A 15,979-nucleotide genomic window follows, 5' to 3' on the forward strand; every position below is an offset into this window, starting at 1 on the left:
TCCACCATTGCAGATTCATACAGAGCGATTTCACTGCTTTAAAGTCCTCTGTGCTTTGCTTATTCAGCTCTCCCCTCCCTCAGTCCCTGGAAACTATCGGCCTTCTTACCATCTCTCTGTGTGCCAAACCACTTCAGCTGTGTCTGACTCTTTGTGACCTTAAGGGCCATAGCCCACCAGGCTCCTCTGTCCACGGGATTTTCCAGGCAAGAACTCTGGAGTGGGTTGCTGTGCCCTCCTGCAGGGGATCTTCTCCACCCAGGGATCTTTCAATCGCCACTATTTATGGTTCTTATCCCATATCTCTCCTATATATAACATGATTTTCTGCCAATCAAAGCAGGTTGCCAGAGATTCTTTTAAAAATGCAGGTAATCATGTCACATTATAGCCTAAAATCCCCCACTGGCTACTCAGGCTTTTAGATAAAACTCAAGTAAGCAAGTACAGATATCATGACCTCGTCATCAAATGCCTGCCTGCCCACCTAATGTTGTCTGTCACCTCCACCAGTTGTCCACGTGTCTGTCCCATAAAACTTCCTGACGTTCTCTCAGCATGGTGACTGTTTTTGACCTTCTAGCTGTTACTTCATCAGGGAAAACTCTCTCCAACTCTGCTCTTGATTAGTTCCTGCTGGCCCCAAGGTCCAGCTTAGGTTAAATCCCCTGGAACATCATGTCAGATTTGCGGTTTTTCTCCTAAAGTTCTGATTTACATCTTCCTTCTTTGACCTTTGGTAGTAAACTCTGACATTTACTATATTTCTTTGGTGGTTTTACTGCTTTTGTCACCAAACTGTGGCCTTTGTAAGGTCAGGAATTCTTTCAGAATAAACAATAAATATTTTTTTTCATGCATGCTCAGGGAATCTAAGATCATATATCTGTGTATCTATGGCTTTCTATTGAATGACAATAGTTCGCTATACAAATGGAAACAAAGCTCCAACACATTACAGGGATAAACTGATTTACATGTCCAGGGCTTTTATTCAGGTTATCTTTAGCTGGATTTCAAAACCACAAAAAGAAATTTATCACCACTGCTTTCCTTGGAGCATAACGATTCATGTTTTTTATGTTGGAAGTTGTTTTATCACTTATTTGAAGAAGTCAAATCCATTAACCCATCTCATCAGGCAACTGCATCAGTGGAGAAGTAGGACCGTGTGGTCTATGTGATTTCTTTAAAGAAAGTGGCGTGTTTTGTTAAGCGTCATATCCACCGCCACCCAGTAGGGTTAACCGCAATTCTTGCAGTGATAAAGATTTCTAGACCACCTGGGTTTAGTAGTCATGCTCAACTCTTTTAGACTAGGCAGACTTGAAAAGGAGAAATCAGTGAACCAAGTGCATGGAATTATTTCAAAGGAACAAATATTAGAAACAGGTGTGAGATACTACCTAGGGAAAATAAAGCATTAATTCATTCTAACTGGCAGTGGACCATGCCACATTTCCTGAAGAATTAGCTGCCTGAAAACATTTTGATAAAGGAGTTAATTATACATGTTGCTAGTTATTTTTCATTTCCGGCCCAATTTTTCCAAACCATAAAAGTGCATTAAAAACTTTTATGCAATTATGAAGCCTCAAAAAGCATTTTTATTTTCCATCTATTTCCCAGTTAAATTATATTTTCTGAGCATCTGTATATATGAAGTGAATTTTTTATTATATGGAAAGCTCATAATCCATGTTTTATACTTGTCCTATGGCTCAAATCCCACAGAAAAATGTATAGCATCATGTATATATCTAATGTTTAGTTTTATGAAATTTTTTACCCACTTGCTTCATTCCTGAAAGGATTTGAGGTTGTGGCATTGAGGAAGTTGCTTATTGATTACCTTAGTTTTAACTGCATCACATACTCTTTTAATATTTAATTTTTATATGGGAAAAATGCTCTTATTTTGCCAAAAAATTATTGATTAAATAATTACTTGTTTGATAAGAGCATAGCAGTTATAATCTTATAATGTCAATAAAACATTAATCACTATAAATGTTTAACATCAGAATGTTTAACTATCTCTATGGCTCCTCTCACAGTTCCTTCTGGTGGTCTATTAGCAAATGTTTGCTTCCCTTCATTGCAACTTTGGACTTTTATGATTTAAGTCTTCTAAGTTTCCAAGAAGGAGTGTTTCCACTGGGAGATACAGAAATGGTTTCATAAAATGAAAGGCTGAGATTTCCACATGTCTACTTTGTGTTTTTCATAATATGAATCAAACATTTGACAAACTAGATTACTTGATTGGCTGCAGTGGTTTGTACTAGCCACTGGAGATTGAGTTGCTACTACAAAATGGTTTGAATAAGATAGGGGCACACAGGTACACATATACCATGGAATATTACTCAGCCATAAAAAGGAATGAAATTGGGTCATTTGTGGAGATGAGGATGGACCTAAAGACTGTCATACAGAAGTAAGTCAGAAAGAGAAAAACAAATATCACATGCGGGATCTGAAACAGTTGATACAGATATCTTATTTACAAAGCAGAAATAGAGACACAGATATAGAGAACAAATGTATGGATATCAAGGGGGAAAGGGAGGCTGGGATGAATTGGGAGATTGGGATTGACAGATATACACTACTGACACTTTGTATAAATAGACAACCCATGAGAACCTACTGTGTAACACAGGAAACTCTACTCAGTTCTCTTTGGAAATCCAGAAAAGAGGGGAAATATCTACATGTATAGCTGATTCACTTTGCTGTATAGCTGACTCACTTTACAAAACTGTAAAGCAACTATACTCCAATAAGAATTTTTAAAAAACAACAGCACATAAATTTTGAAAGATTCAAAGTTCGTACCTTAATTTCATAATCTTTGAAGATCTATAAAAATGAATTTATCATTAGAGTCAGTATAGCCACAAATTGCTTAATTCTTAATCTTTACAGCACCTTCTGGAGATGACAGCAAGAAAGTCTTTAGTCAGAATGTGATAATGTTCAAAATACAACACTAATGAAAATAATTTTCTATTAATGCCTGTGTATAATCCAACTACACACACACAAAAACACACAGAGCCTTTTTCTTTTGATGCCTCACGTGACTTAGATTAAGAATGTTATGGATCTCCTGCTTTATGTAGAATATCTGTGACACTGACATGGACAGTGGTTTGCCCTCCAAATTGGACTTCAACAGAACTAGCTGACAAGTTTAATCATCGTAAATCAGGAAACAGTGTTAACTCAGTAGCTTTTCTCCTCATTTTTGACCTTTTGCCCAAAGATACATATTTTTATGAATCCCTTTAGGTGAAGGAGTTTCTTGCATTCCAGCTGTCTTAAAACTGCTGAGGTTTCCTGAAATCAACTTCAATTCACCAGCCAGACATCTACAAACCATGTTAATACCACATTTGCTTGTAGATTTCTTGTCTGCATCTCAAACTTCCAAATTTTGTGTAGCTTCTTCCCGGATTTTCAGAGATCTAAACAAACAAGAGCTTCCTTTTCCTGCTGCTAAGCTCCTCTCCCCTTTTTCTTCTCTGCTATTCCTCTTACTTCTTGAGAGCAGCCTTTGGCAGTCTCTTCCTACAGGTGTTCTTCCAGCCGCCTCTCGTGCTAAGCGGCATTAATGCTGCTCTGCACTCATGACCACAGCCATCAAAGGTAGTCATGAGTGAAATCAACAATGTTCTGATCATTTGCTTCATCATTCTTGCTTACTAGATCCTGACACTTCCTGGAGACCGGAACTTCTGTCCGTCTAGCTCAGGTGGGGTCAGGATGTAGATTCTCATTGTATTTGTGGTGAAAGTTTTTAAGCACTGTTTCAGAGGATTCTTTGTACACCTTGCTGTCTTGTGCACGCTTTGCTGTGTTGTTTCTGGGAAGGAGGGCAAGGGTCTATTTCTTTTGTAGGCTGACAAGAAGAGCTGAGTAGAAAAGCGGTAGCAGGGCCTCTCTGACTCTGCTTGTGACCACAGACATAAATGCATCTCCATAGAACTATTCATTTATTTATACTGCCCCAAATGATTACGCATTTTAAGGAAAGTCTGGGGAATGCAGACAAATATTTCAAAACACTGTGTACCTTCATCCTTTGGCCTAATGTTTTAAAATTTCAGAGTGGTGTCTCTCACAAAGAAGAGCATGAATAGAATAAAAACTGGTCAGACAACCTGCTTCTTCTGTCAGCTTTTAAAAATATGTGAATGACTTATTTGCTGATGAAACTTATTTTCTTTTCATGTGTGTTTTGACATTCTGAAAGAGGCTCAGAGAATATTTTGTTAATAATAGGAAATACAAATTACCTGTTTTGGATCCATAAATCAAGTTTATTATCTCTGAGCCTTATTCATTTCTGGGGCAAAATGTAAAGTGAGACACTAATCTCTCAATTATTATAGATTTTAAGTTTTGGTTAGTAGAATATGACTTCTTTTCTAATTTCTTACAGTTATATGATATATATATATTATATATATATAAAAACTCTCTATATACATTCTAAAATGCAATACAGTGAAATGATTTAACTGACCACTCAGATCTCAATGATTTTGGGACCAGTTAATGCATCTTAATTCTGAATATTCTCAACAACCATATTTCAAGATTATTTTAGTATGAAATTAAGGACAAAACTCTATTAGAAATATAACTACAGAATTTCTGCTTGCTAGTAGACAGCATTATTCAAATAGGTGATCTGTGTTCAGACTAATTTCTTAAAGTTCATGTCTTCATGATCTAGTAAAACTGTTAAAAAAATAAATTTATTCTGAATGTCACTTTAATTCAAAATGACTAGACAAAGTCAATTCAAAATGACAGACACATAGCAGCATGATGAAATTGCTGGTTGTCTGCCAATTTTCCCAAATGTTCATTGTTGTCTCAATAGGGAAGCCTTCTGTCTCTTCATCCAAGCAGAATCAATTACTTCGTTTGCTATGTCCCCTCAGAAATGTGTATTTTGAATTATGTAGACTCCAGATGTCTGTCACCCATATCCATACGATGTTTGTTGTTTCGTGTCTGTTCTCAAAAACCTCAGTTGTACCTAGGTTCTAAAAGATGGAAATGAATCAATTTCTTTTTCTCATTATTTATGTCTTCTCTCTTAGACCTTTGAATCTGTTTTTCTCTCTGCTTGAAACATTCTTACCTCAGAGAACCAAATTTCTGCTCTCTAATATCCTTCAGCCTTTGCCCAAATATTACTTTACCAGTGAGACCTTCTCTGATGATCCTATTTTAAACTTTAAACTCTGTGCTCACTTTGGCAGCACATATACTAAAACTGGAATGATACAGAGAAGATTAGCATGGCCCCTGCGCAAGGATGATACGCAAATTTGTGAAGCGTTCCGTGTTTTTAAGAAAGCTGTGGTACATATACACAATGGAATATTGCTCAGCCATTAAAAAGAATACTTTTGAATGAGTTCTAATGTGGTGGATGAAACTGGAGCCTATTATACAGAGTGAAGTAAGCCAGAAAGAAAAACACCAAGATAGTATACTAATGCATATGTATATGGAATTTAGAAAGATGGTAAGAATAACCCTGTATGCAAGACAGCAAAAGAGACACAGATGTATAGAACAGTCTTTTGGACTCTGTGGGAGAGGGCGAGGGTGGGATGATTTGGGAGAATGGCATTGAAACATGTATATTATCATATGTGAAATGAATCGCTAGTCCAGGTTCGATGCATGATACAGGATGCTTGGGCCTGGTGCACTGGGATGACCCAGAGGGATGGGATGGGGAGGGAGGTGGGAGGGGGGTTCAGGATAGGGAACACATGTACACCCATGGTGGATTCATGTCAATGTATGGCAAAACCAATACAATATTGTAAAGTAATTAGCCTCCAATTAAAATAAATAAATTTATATTAAAAAAAATAAATAAACTTTAAACTCTTTCTGAAGTGTAATTTTCACAAGGTAAAATCCTGTAAGGAAAAATGAATATTTTAAAAAATGTCATTTAACTCATTAATGAATTAATGAGGGAAGAACCTATAAGATGTTTGTACAAGTTCAAAGGAGACTCCTGACATATGTATAAATGTGTATGTGTACATATATGTCACAGTGCTTCCCTGGCGGCTCAGTGGTAAAGAATCTGCCTGCCAATACAGGAGATGTGGGTTCAATCCCTGGGTGGGGAAGATCCCCTGGAGAAGGAAATGGCAACCCACTCAGGTATTCTTGCCTAGAAAACCCCATGGACAGAGGAGCTGGTGGTCTACAGTCCAGGGGTTCGCAGAGTTGGACATGACTTAACACGCCCATACATATACATACACACACATGTGTATAGTCAGGAATGCTGAAATGAAGTTGCTAATAGATACAAAGCTGGTAAGTATTCTGTAAAGCAGTAAAATGTTTGAGATGATCTTTTAATTTTTTTTTACAGAGTAGAAATCGATTGAAACTCTACCAGACAAAATTTATTTACATCATGATGAATGGTAGTTATACTCATTAATATCATTTTTATACAAGTTAATTTATACCCCTACAGAGACGTGAAGTAGTCCAGCCCGTAATAATCAATCAAAGGTACACATTCTTTACTTTAAAAGTTTTATAAATTTAAATTTATTTACTCTTGGTTGTGCTGGGTCTTTGTTGCTGCACAGGCTTTTATCTAGTTGCGGTGAGCAGGGACTACTCTTGGTCACGGTGTGCTGGCCTCTCATTGCAATGGCTTCTCTTGTTGCGGAGCACAGGCTCTAGGGCACATGGGCTTCAGTAGGCGCAGCTCTGTGGGTTCAATAGTTTCAGCTCCTGGGCTCTAGAGCACAGACTCAGTAGTTATGGCTAATGGGTGTAGTTGCTTGGTGGCATGTGGAATCTTCTTAGGTCAAGGATCAAACTTGTGTTTCCTGCATTGGCAAGTGGATTCCTCACTCCTGAGCCACCAGGGAAGCCCCACAGGGCATACTCTTATGTGTTTAGGACTTAGGGCTAGAGAGCAAAGGGGAAACCTCAGCCTTCCATATTTTTCTTCCTACCTTCAGCTTCCTTGTGCAATAATATTAGGCTACTGGCCTGTGGACACCCCAGCCTCAGGGCTGGATGAACACATACCCTTGACCCTGTGGTTGGCTTGTTCAGACAGGAGGTGCATGGCCGGTGAAGGATCAGAACAGGTGCTTCTAAACTTCGAAGCCCAGAGCAGGAACCTAGTTGCCAATGTCTAATGGCTGCAGATGTTTTCTGCCATGAAACTTACCTACTTATTTACTAATACTTGCTCACTGTTATCCTTCACTACTTTGCAAATTCCATGTGGTTAAGAATTTTTATCTGTTTTATTCACAACTGTAATTTTAGCTCCTGGAAAGATGTTTGACAGCAATTTTTTTTTAAACTTTGTATTTTGTATCGGGGTCTAGCTGATTAACAATATTGTGACAGTTTCAGGTGAACAGCTAAGGGACTCAGCCATACATATACATGTATCCATTCTCTGCCAAACTCCCCTCCGATCCAGGCTGCCACATGACATTGAGCAGGGTTCCCTGTGCTATACAGTAAGCCCTTGTTGATTATCCATTTTAAATATAGCAGTGCATTAATAAATATGGTTGAATGAATCCTTGTCCTCAACACAAGTATTGTACTTGTTTTGTAAGATATATTTGTAAATATATCTTTCAGGAAAGAATGATGGTTTGAACAATAGTGGAATAAAAAATTAATTTCTGAAGTACAAACATTTTAAAAAATTTAATAACAATATGTAATATAATGGTGCATTATAGATTTTAAAACAGCTTGTTGATACATAGTTCATATACTGTACGGCTTGCTCATGTAAAGTATAAAGTGTAATCGCTTTTAGTTAAATCACAGTATGTGCAACCATCATTACAATCAATTTTAGAGCAACATAAAAACTTTAACAGATTTTAAAAAACTGAAATATGGGCTTGCAATAGTTATACCTCCGAATATATGGATAAAATAAGTGCCATTTTGTAGAATAAATTTTGTGTGCCTGTATAATTATATCTAAAGGATTAAAGTTTGCAACTTACATTTTTCATAGAGTTTCTGAACAATGAAAATTGCATGAAAAAATTCAAAGCTTCAAAGGATCTAATTTGAGGTATTCTATAGTCCATTGTGTCTTCACAGGTTTTAAGCCAAAAATTCCTATTTGTCTACTTCAGATGCTGTTTCAAGGGCTAAAGATGATATCAAAGAGCTATTACTTTAAATAATCTTAAAAATTTTGTGACTCTTTAAACCAAACCAAACAAAAAATTAAAAGTATCCTTAACAAATTCTATGGACTTTTAAAAATGAACATGGGAAATGTAGACTATTGAGGCTAAAACTTTTTATAATGTTCAACCAACATCTTTATTTTCTGAAACTGCTTTCACATTCCTTAATTATCTCAAGACCCTCCCCCATTGAAAGGGAGGCATTCATTCTTTCAAAAAGTCCCTAACACAAAGAAATTGCTTTGAGGTTTAAAATAAGTACAGCTTGTTGAGTTCTTTGGAAAATCATAGCCTAAAAAGTAAGTACTTTTGAGTTGTAAAAATCAGACTTAGTTGAAGGAAGAACAGTTTTTCCTGTAAATCCTGAAAGCCACAGGATCCTGGAAATCTGAAGCATATTTTCACAAAGAATTAGTTACAAGGGATAAAGGATGGTGGTGGTGGTTTAGTCACTCAGTTGTGTCCAATTCTTGCGACCCCATGGACTGTAGCCCCTCAGATTCCTCTGTCCCTGGGGTTTCTCAGGCAAAAATTCTAGAGTGGGTTGCTATTTCTTTCTCCAGGGGATCTTCCTGACCAGGGATCAAACTCATGTCTTGCGTCTCCGGCATTGGCAGGTGGATTCTTTACCACTGAGCCACCAGGGATGCCTAGAGGCTTTCTAAAAAGGCAGCTGAGAGCTGTAGGACTAAGTGACTTGAGAGAGGAAGTAGAGTTGAGAATTTGAATCTTTTGTCTTAGATTTGAAGGCCCAGGAAGTAGGACTAAGTTTTTCATCAAGGAAGTCACCTTGTCTACTCTTTGAATTGTATAATAAACACACTGAGACAGGTTCAGATGAGTTAAGAACATCAAACTCAATGCTACTCTTTTGTGAATGCTACCAAGGAAGTGTGCAAACCTTTCAGTTCCATGACATTCCCTGGAACACTGAGCAAGCACACCAAAGGCACTGAGGCCCAGGTAGGAGAGAGGGTGTCCATGTTCATGTTGGTGAGTCTGGGGCCAGCCCACTAGGCATTATGTTCTCCATGGGGGTGGAGGGGAGAGCAACTGAGTAGCTGCTTTCCTGAGTGGAGGATTTGAGTACAGAATGCAGAAGCATTCAACATCAGTATATTGGAAGAGACTGCTGGGAAGGGGATCCCATCATGAAGGGAATGGCAGGCTCCATGCTCATGAGTGTGAGATACCAGCCCAATGCTCATAAGACCCACAGGGATGCCAGACCTCAGAGGTGCAAGTTCAGGGAGTTAAAAGAAATCTGTTCAAAATCTGGTTATGCTATGAATTTCTGTCTGATGATGAGTTCATTGTTTAAGTTCTATGAACATCTCTTTAGGTTTAAAAAGTGAGCCTAAAATACCTTCTTACAAGGTGGTTTGGAGTATTAAAAATAAGGTGTGTGTGTGTGCATGCATGTGTGTGTGTGAGTGTGAGTGAGTGTCTAAAAATGTGCAAGACACATCATAACTCCCCAAAGCTCTTTAAAGAGTCAAGTCTAGAATCCTGGGTTGCTTCAACCACACCTCTGCAAAGAAAGGCAAATAATGATTTAAAACACTTAAGCAAATTGGCCATCTAGTCCATTCTTTACCACAGATGCTAAAAGTGGTAATATATTAATGAAGGTGAAAATGTTAGTCACTCAGTTGTGTCCAACTCTCTGCTACCCCATGGACGTAGCTTGCCAGGCTCCTCTGTCCATGGGACTCTCCAGGCAAGAATACTGGACTGGGTAGCTGTTCCCTCCTCCAGGGGATCTTCCTGACCCAGGGATCAAACCCGGGTCTCCTGGATTCTTTACCGTCTGAGCCACCAGGGAAATCTACTCCTTTCCTTTTCCCTCTGTCTCTGATGAAAGTGATCATGAAATCTACAGAGCCCATAATTTAGAGAATGCTTAGGTCTTGGACGTCATACAAATGGGCAATTCAGCTTTGAAATGGTTGTCTGTAAGAAAATCAAAGCATTACTTTTCACTAAAAACCATATAAGCCAAAAGAAGTGTAATAAAAGTTCAAGAGCCCTTATTAATGCATGAAGTTACTCATCAGGTCATCAACAACAGTCTCTACCTAACAGATGGGGGAGCTGGAGTGGACCATCACGTGGCTGTGAGATTAAGTGGAGGAAAAGTTACCTAAGTTACCTTTTGTGACTTCTCTTATTGTTTCAAATACAAGTAGGAGCAAAGCTTTTTTGAGAGTATGATCTGAAACATGGTGTACCCAAGAAGAACCACAAATTTGTCACCTGGGTCCCTAAGCCTGAATAACATAAGACTCTCCTCCAAATGAAATTACAATGGTAATTAGCAAATATAAGCCGAATGTCCTTGGAAACAGAGATGCAGAGAGTAGGCTTTTCAACAATCCATGAAAGTGTATAATAATTAAGAATTAGAGAGGAGGAGTCATACAATTACAATTAATCTAACTTTTTTTCCCTCATCTTCTTCCTTCTTTGAAACCTGCACTAACAACATCCCTACTTCATCCATAAAATATTTCTGTGCAACTCCACCTAATTTTAACCCTGGCTTTATTTAAGATTCTTTATCATTTATGTACATAGTTTTTTTTTTTTAAACTATTCTCTAATAAAGCCTGCTCTGTGAATATGTTGCTTGGTAAATATGCCCCTTAGTTATTTTGTGTATGCATTTCTTATCCTTTCTCTTTGATCATGATCTTCATGAAGAAAGGAACAGTGCTTTCCTTTCCTCACTTTTTATTCGTTTGTTTTGTATTTATCTTTTTAATTTATTTTGGTTTGTATTTAAATCTAATAGACATTTAATGCAGAGTACCATCCAAAATAAATTGTATTTAAGGCAGAAATATATTTTGAGAACTTCTATAACGAAAGTCATTCATATTTGTTGTTGTTCAGTTGCTAAGTTGTGTCCAACTCTTTGCCACCCCATGGACTGCAGCACACCAGGCTTCCCTGTCCTCCACTATCTCCTGGAATTTGCTCAAGTTCATGTCCACTGAGTCCGTGATGCTATCTAACCATCTCATCCCCTGATGCCCTCTTCTCCTTTGGCCTTCAGTCTTTCCCAGCATCAGGTTCTTTTCCAAAGAGTGAATTCATGTTTATTGAGTGCTAAAGAGAGGTTAGGAGAAGGCGATGGCACCCCACTCCAGTACTCTTGCCTGGAAAATCCCATGAAAGGAGGAGTCTGGTAGCCTTCGGTCCATGGGGTCGCTAAGAGTCGGACATGACTGAGTGACTTCACTTTCACTTTTCACTTTCATGCCTTGGAGAAGGAAATGGCAACCCACTCCAGTGTTCTTGCCTGGAGAATCCCAGGGATGGGGGAGCTTGGTGGGCTGCCGTCTATGGGGTTGCACAGAGTCGGACACGACTGAAGTGACTTAGCAGCAGCAGCAAAGAGAGGTTGGTTCTCTGTCAGCTTTAGTTTAACAATCATTTTAAAGAAACTTTAAAAAATAATATGGAATTATTGAAAACATTTTCAAGTATTATGGAAGAGCAAAAAGTTAAACTTATTCTTAATAACACCCCATTACTTAGTAGTTTAGTGTATATTCAGATTTTTTCTCCTTTTTTTCTTTCCTTCCTCACTCCCCCTTTCTTTGCTTTCTTTCTCTCTTTCTTTCTTTTCTCCCTCTCTCTCTCCCTCCTTCCTCCTTCCTCTCTACTCTTTTTTCTTTCTTTATCCTCAGTATAATCACGACCTTTATTTTTATTGTGGTAACATAAACACAGCATAAAATCTGCCATCACGGCCATTTTTAGGTGTACAAGTCAGTGGTATTAATTACATTTACAATGCTGTGCAACCATGAATACTCTCCGTTTCCTATTTTTTCCCCTTAATTAAATACTATTCACACTGCTGCTTGCTTTTTCGCTTGCTCTGTAAAATCTCATTGGATGAAGCTTCATCTCCAAGTACTCTTTCAGTTGTTTAATAAAAAGTTGGCAAGATGGCAGGGGAGTTTGGGGGAGAATGGATGCGTGCATATTTATGGCTGAGTCCCTTTCCTGTTCACCTGAAACTATCGTAATATTGTTAATCAGCTATCAGATCAGATCAGATCAGTCGCTCAGTCGTGTCCGACTCTTTGCGACCCCATGAATCGCAGCACGCCAGGCCTCCCTGTCCATCACCAACTCCCGGAGTTCACTCAGACTCACGTCCATGGAGTCAGTGATGCCATCCAGCCATCTCATCCTCTGTCGTCCCCGTTTCCTCCTGCCCCCAATCCCTCCCAGCATCAGAGTCTTTTCCAAAAGTTTAAATTAATAAAAAAAAATTTGACAAAACTGGGAAAAAGATTTTATTTCTAACAGTTTGTCTATTTAACATGTCCCTAGGATCCTTGAAGATGAGTGAAAAATCTGCGGGAATTATCTTTTTTTCAGAGTGTAAAAAGGAATATTTTATATTTAAGTAATAACTCGTTCCAGTTTTTATGCTTGGAACACGTTATTCAGAAGCTCTTTATCACTTTTATGAGAACTCTGTTTTCCTACAATAAGTAAATCACAGAATCTTTAGTTGCAAATGATCCCAATGGTCATAACCAACTCATTTAGGATCAGAATCCATTTTACAGAACCAGCCACTAGGTCACTGTGGTATTTAATCTTCTCTACTGATAGGGACTATATTACTGCACAACCTTCCAAGGGAGCCCTTTCTTTTCCTGAGGTATCAAAAAAATTACTTCTTGTTTTTTTTCTCTCCCTACCTGGAACTTTTACCCATTGGGTATATTTTAAATCTTAGTGTCTTATTAGGCAAATACAACCCTCCTTTTCAAGTGATACTTGAATATAATCATCAACTCCCTCCTGAATATTCAATTTTACAAAGATAATCACCCCAATTACTTCAACAGTTCTTGATAGCCTGTGGTCTCATGTTCTTCACCAACCTGGTGGTTTTCTCTGAGCTGTATTTCCATTGAATCATTTTCTCCTTAAACTACCATGCTTGGAACTGAAGATAATAGTTCTGATAAATTCTAAATGCTTTCAGGTAGAGCAAAAATTTCTTTTATATGTTTTACTTCAAACTCCTAATTCATTACAGAATAATTTTATGGTAGAGATTTAAGATTCAGATTAAATTCGCTACTAACACAATATGGGTACCTCTTTTAATCATTTATTTCAGACTTGACTTTGTGACAATGGAGTCTTTCTAGTTTAGAAAGAACCAAAAATTCATGTAACATGATCACACTGAGATATAGTTAAAGTCGAAACACATACCTCACAATCTTGCTCTCTTATGTAAAACCACCAGCTTTTCTTACAACATCAAAGGAGACACTGAAACGTGAGGCACAGATATTAAGCTGCCAAATGTTTTGATGGGTTGCTTGTCATTTCTATAACTTCACTGGAAGGAGTAATGTGGGAGTGTGAGAATTCATACTCCAGAGCTGGTCTTTTAGCAACATATAGCAGACTCGGAGAGGAGGACTAGTTCTGATAATGTAAGTGAGAATTCTAGTGTTAATGCCTTTCTCTTATCCATCTTGAAGTATCACTACTTTCAACGTGAAGTCAGTAAAAAAGCACTTGTAATAATTGGGCCAAAGTCCTTATGAACTAGAGGTATGTCTTCCCAGGTGGCACAGTGGTAAAGAATCTGCCTGTGATGCAGGAGATGAAAGAGACATTGGTTCAAGCTGTGGATTGGGAAGATTCCCTGCAGGAGGAAGTGGCAACCCATTCCAGTATTCTTGCCTACAAAATTCCATGGACAGAGGAGCCTGTGGGCTATCATCCTTGGGGTTGCAGAGTTGGACACAACTGAGCATGCACACACATCTAAAATTTATTACCATAGGCTTCAGTGTCTTTACTATCTCATGTCCAACCTGGATTATGGATGTTTGTCTTTCCTTCCACTTTTTAGTAATATGCAAATATTCAGTAATATGTAAATATTTAGTAAAATGTAAATATTAGTAATAAGTAATTATTCAGGGTTTCCCAGGTGGCTCAGTGGTAAAGAATCCATCTGCCAATGCAGAAGATGCAGGTTTGATCCCTGGGTCGGGAAGATCCCTGGAGAAGGAAATGGCAACCCACTCCAGTATTCTTGGCTGGAGAATCCCGTGGACAGAGGAGCCTGGCGGGCTGCAGTCCGTGGGGTCACAAAGGGTCGGACACGACTGAGCGACCGAACGGCAGTGACAACAACAAGGTGTTGACTAGGACATTGGAGAGGTCCCATGTGGGGAGCCAGCAATTCGTTATGATAAATTATTAACAAATAGCTAAACTCAGAATGAGACAATGTGAATAGAAAGCAAAGAGAAAGAACTGTCTGGGTTTCTGGTCCAACTAAATATAAAGGAGAAGGAATGAGAGATTTTGAAGTTCTTGGCTTGATGGAAGGGGAGACGGTACCATTAATGAGATAGGATGCAAGGTCCTAGGAGAGATTTGAGGAAGTAGATGGACATTCCCTTGAGTGCAGGCATTGAATGTTATGCATTGTTCTGTCATCAACACAGCCCAATACCTGGCATATAGTCAGGACTTTGACGTTTCATTTGAAGAAAGCAGTGAGTAAGTGCACGAAACAAGGGGATTTAGGTGTACAGTTTGGAACGTGATGAGTTGGAGATTTCATCCACGTGAAAACATCTCTGCTCTTAACTTCCCCACACTCCCATGATATATAGTTTAATATCTTCCTCAAGCATTTATCCTAGCTATCTCAGCTGTATAGCTATTTAGAAGCAGGCCAAATTTCTTTTTACAAGACTATAAATACTTGGAGTCAGAGTCCATATCTCACTTAACAGCTATGCACACTATCATGCTTCATAAATATAGGACTAGAAAATACTTGAAAGGTAGAGAGAGACATCATGTCTTTGATTGCACCATATGTTCCTTAAACCTGACAGTGCTTTAATAATAGCTGATGATTTAGCTGGAGTGCTTCACAGTGACCTCCCACGTTTATTAAGCTGTCCTGTACTTTTTTGTTAAAGTGGAGTGAAGTAGGTTTACAAAAAGACAGTCTGCTAAATACGGTTAGTTCATAATAGAAATTAATGCCCGATGTGCCCTCCTAAAATATCTAAGGTCGTTTGTGAAGTTTCTTATGTTTTCAAAAGCAAGTCTCCTTTAAAGTCTGCTCTTAATTTAGGAGCCCTCAGAAAGGATATCAGTACAAAACTAAGTGAATTGCGTTTGAATTCCATGTTATGGTATTATCTATGGAGCTGACCTCCTCCTGACACCTTCAGAGAAGCTGGTAGAGCTGGATTCTGTAAAACAAGGTGACTTTGATAAAGGCCATGCCTCCCTCCAATCCTTAAAAAATCGGCCTGAGGAAAGAAATCACCTAGAAATACGATGACAAAAAGCCTTGCTCGTAAATCCAGCAGGCATTTTGACACTAGTGAAAAATCCATGCTGGTGATTACTGTCCTCAGATTCTGAAAACAAAGAGACTTATTCAATTAGAGGTTAAATTTACTATTATTTGCAAAGAATATATATGATGTCAGTTTAAAATCAGTCAAGTTTTCTCTGTTACAATTTAGATTTCTCAAATAATTTTGAATTAGCAACCTTCACAGTTCAGATTGCTGTAGTCGTCTATAAATTAGTAGACATCAATTGTATCAGCACAGTGAAAACACAGCAACATGTTGATGGGACGTGTGATGATGTGAAATATTTTAGGGTAATCTTGGCTTTTGCCAATGGCTGGGTGCCTT

The 15,979-nt window shown here is 38.3% G+C and overlaps 1 non-coding gene across 1 annotated transcript; it reads left to right on the top strand.

Moving 5' to 3' along the window:
* The first annotated feature begins 5,266 nt into the window (after window positions 1-5,266).
* On the top strand, window positions 5,267-5,373 carry LOC133258678 (U6 spliceosomal RNA). The gene has a single exon (XR_009740137.1). It is a non-coding gene; the product is annotated as a U6 spliceosomal RNA (small nuclear RNA).
* Window positions 5,374-15,979: the final 10,606 nt, after the last annotated feature.

The sequence above is a fragment of the Bos javanicus genome, chromosome 12 (assembly GCF_032452875.1).
Source record: "Bos javanicus breed banteng chromosome 12, ARS-OSU_banteng_1.0, whole genome shotgun sequence".
Lineage (NCBI taxonomy): Eukaryota > Metazoa > Chordata > Mammalia > Artiodactyla > Bovidae > Bos > Bos javanicus.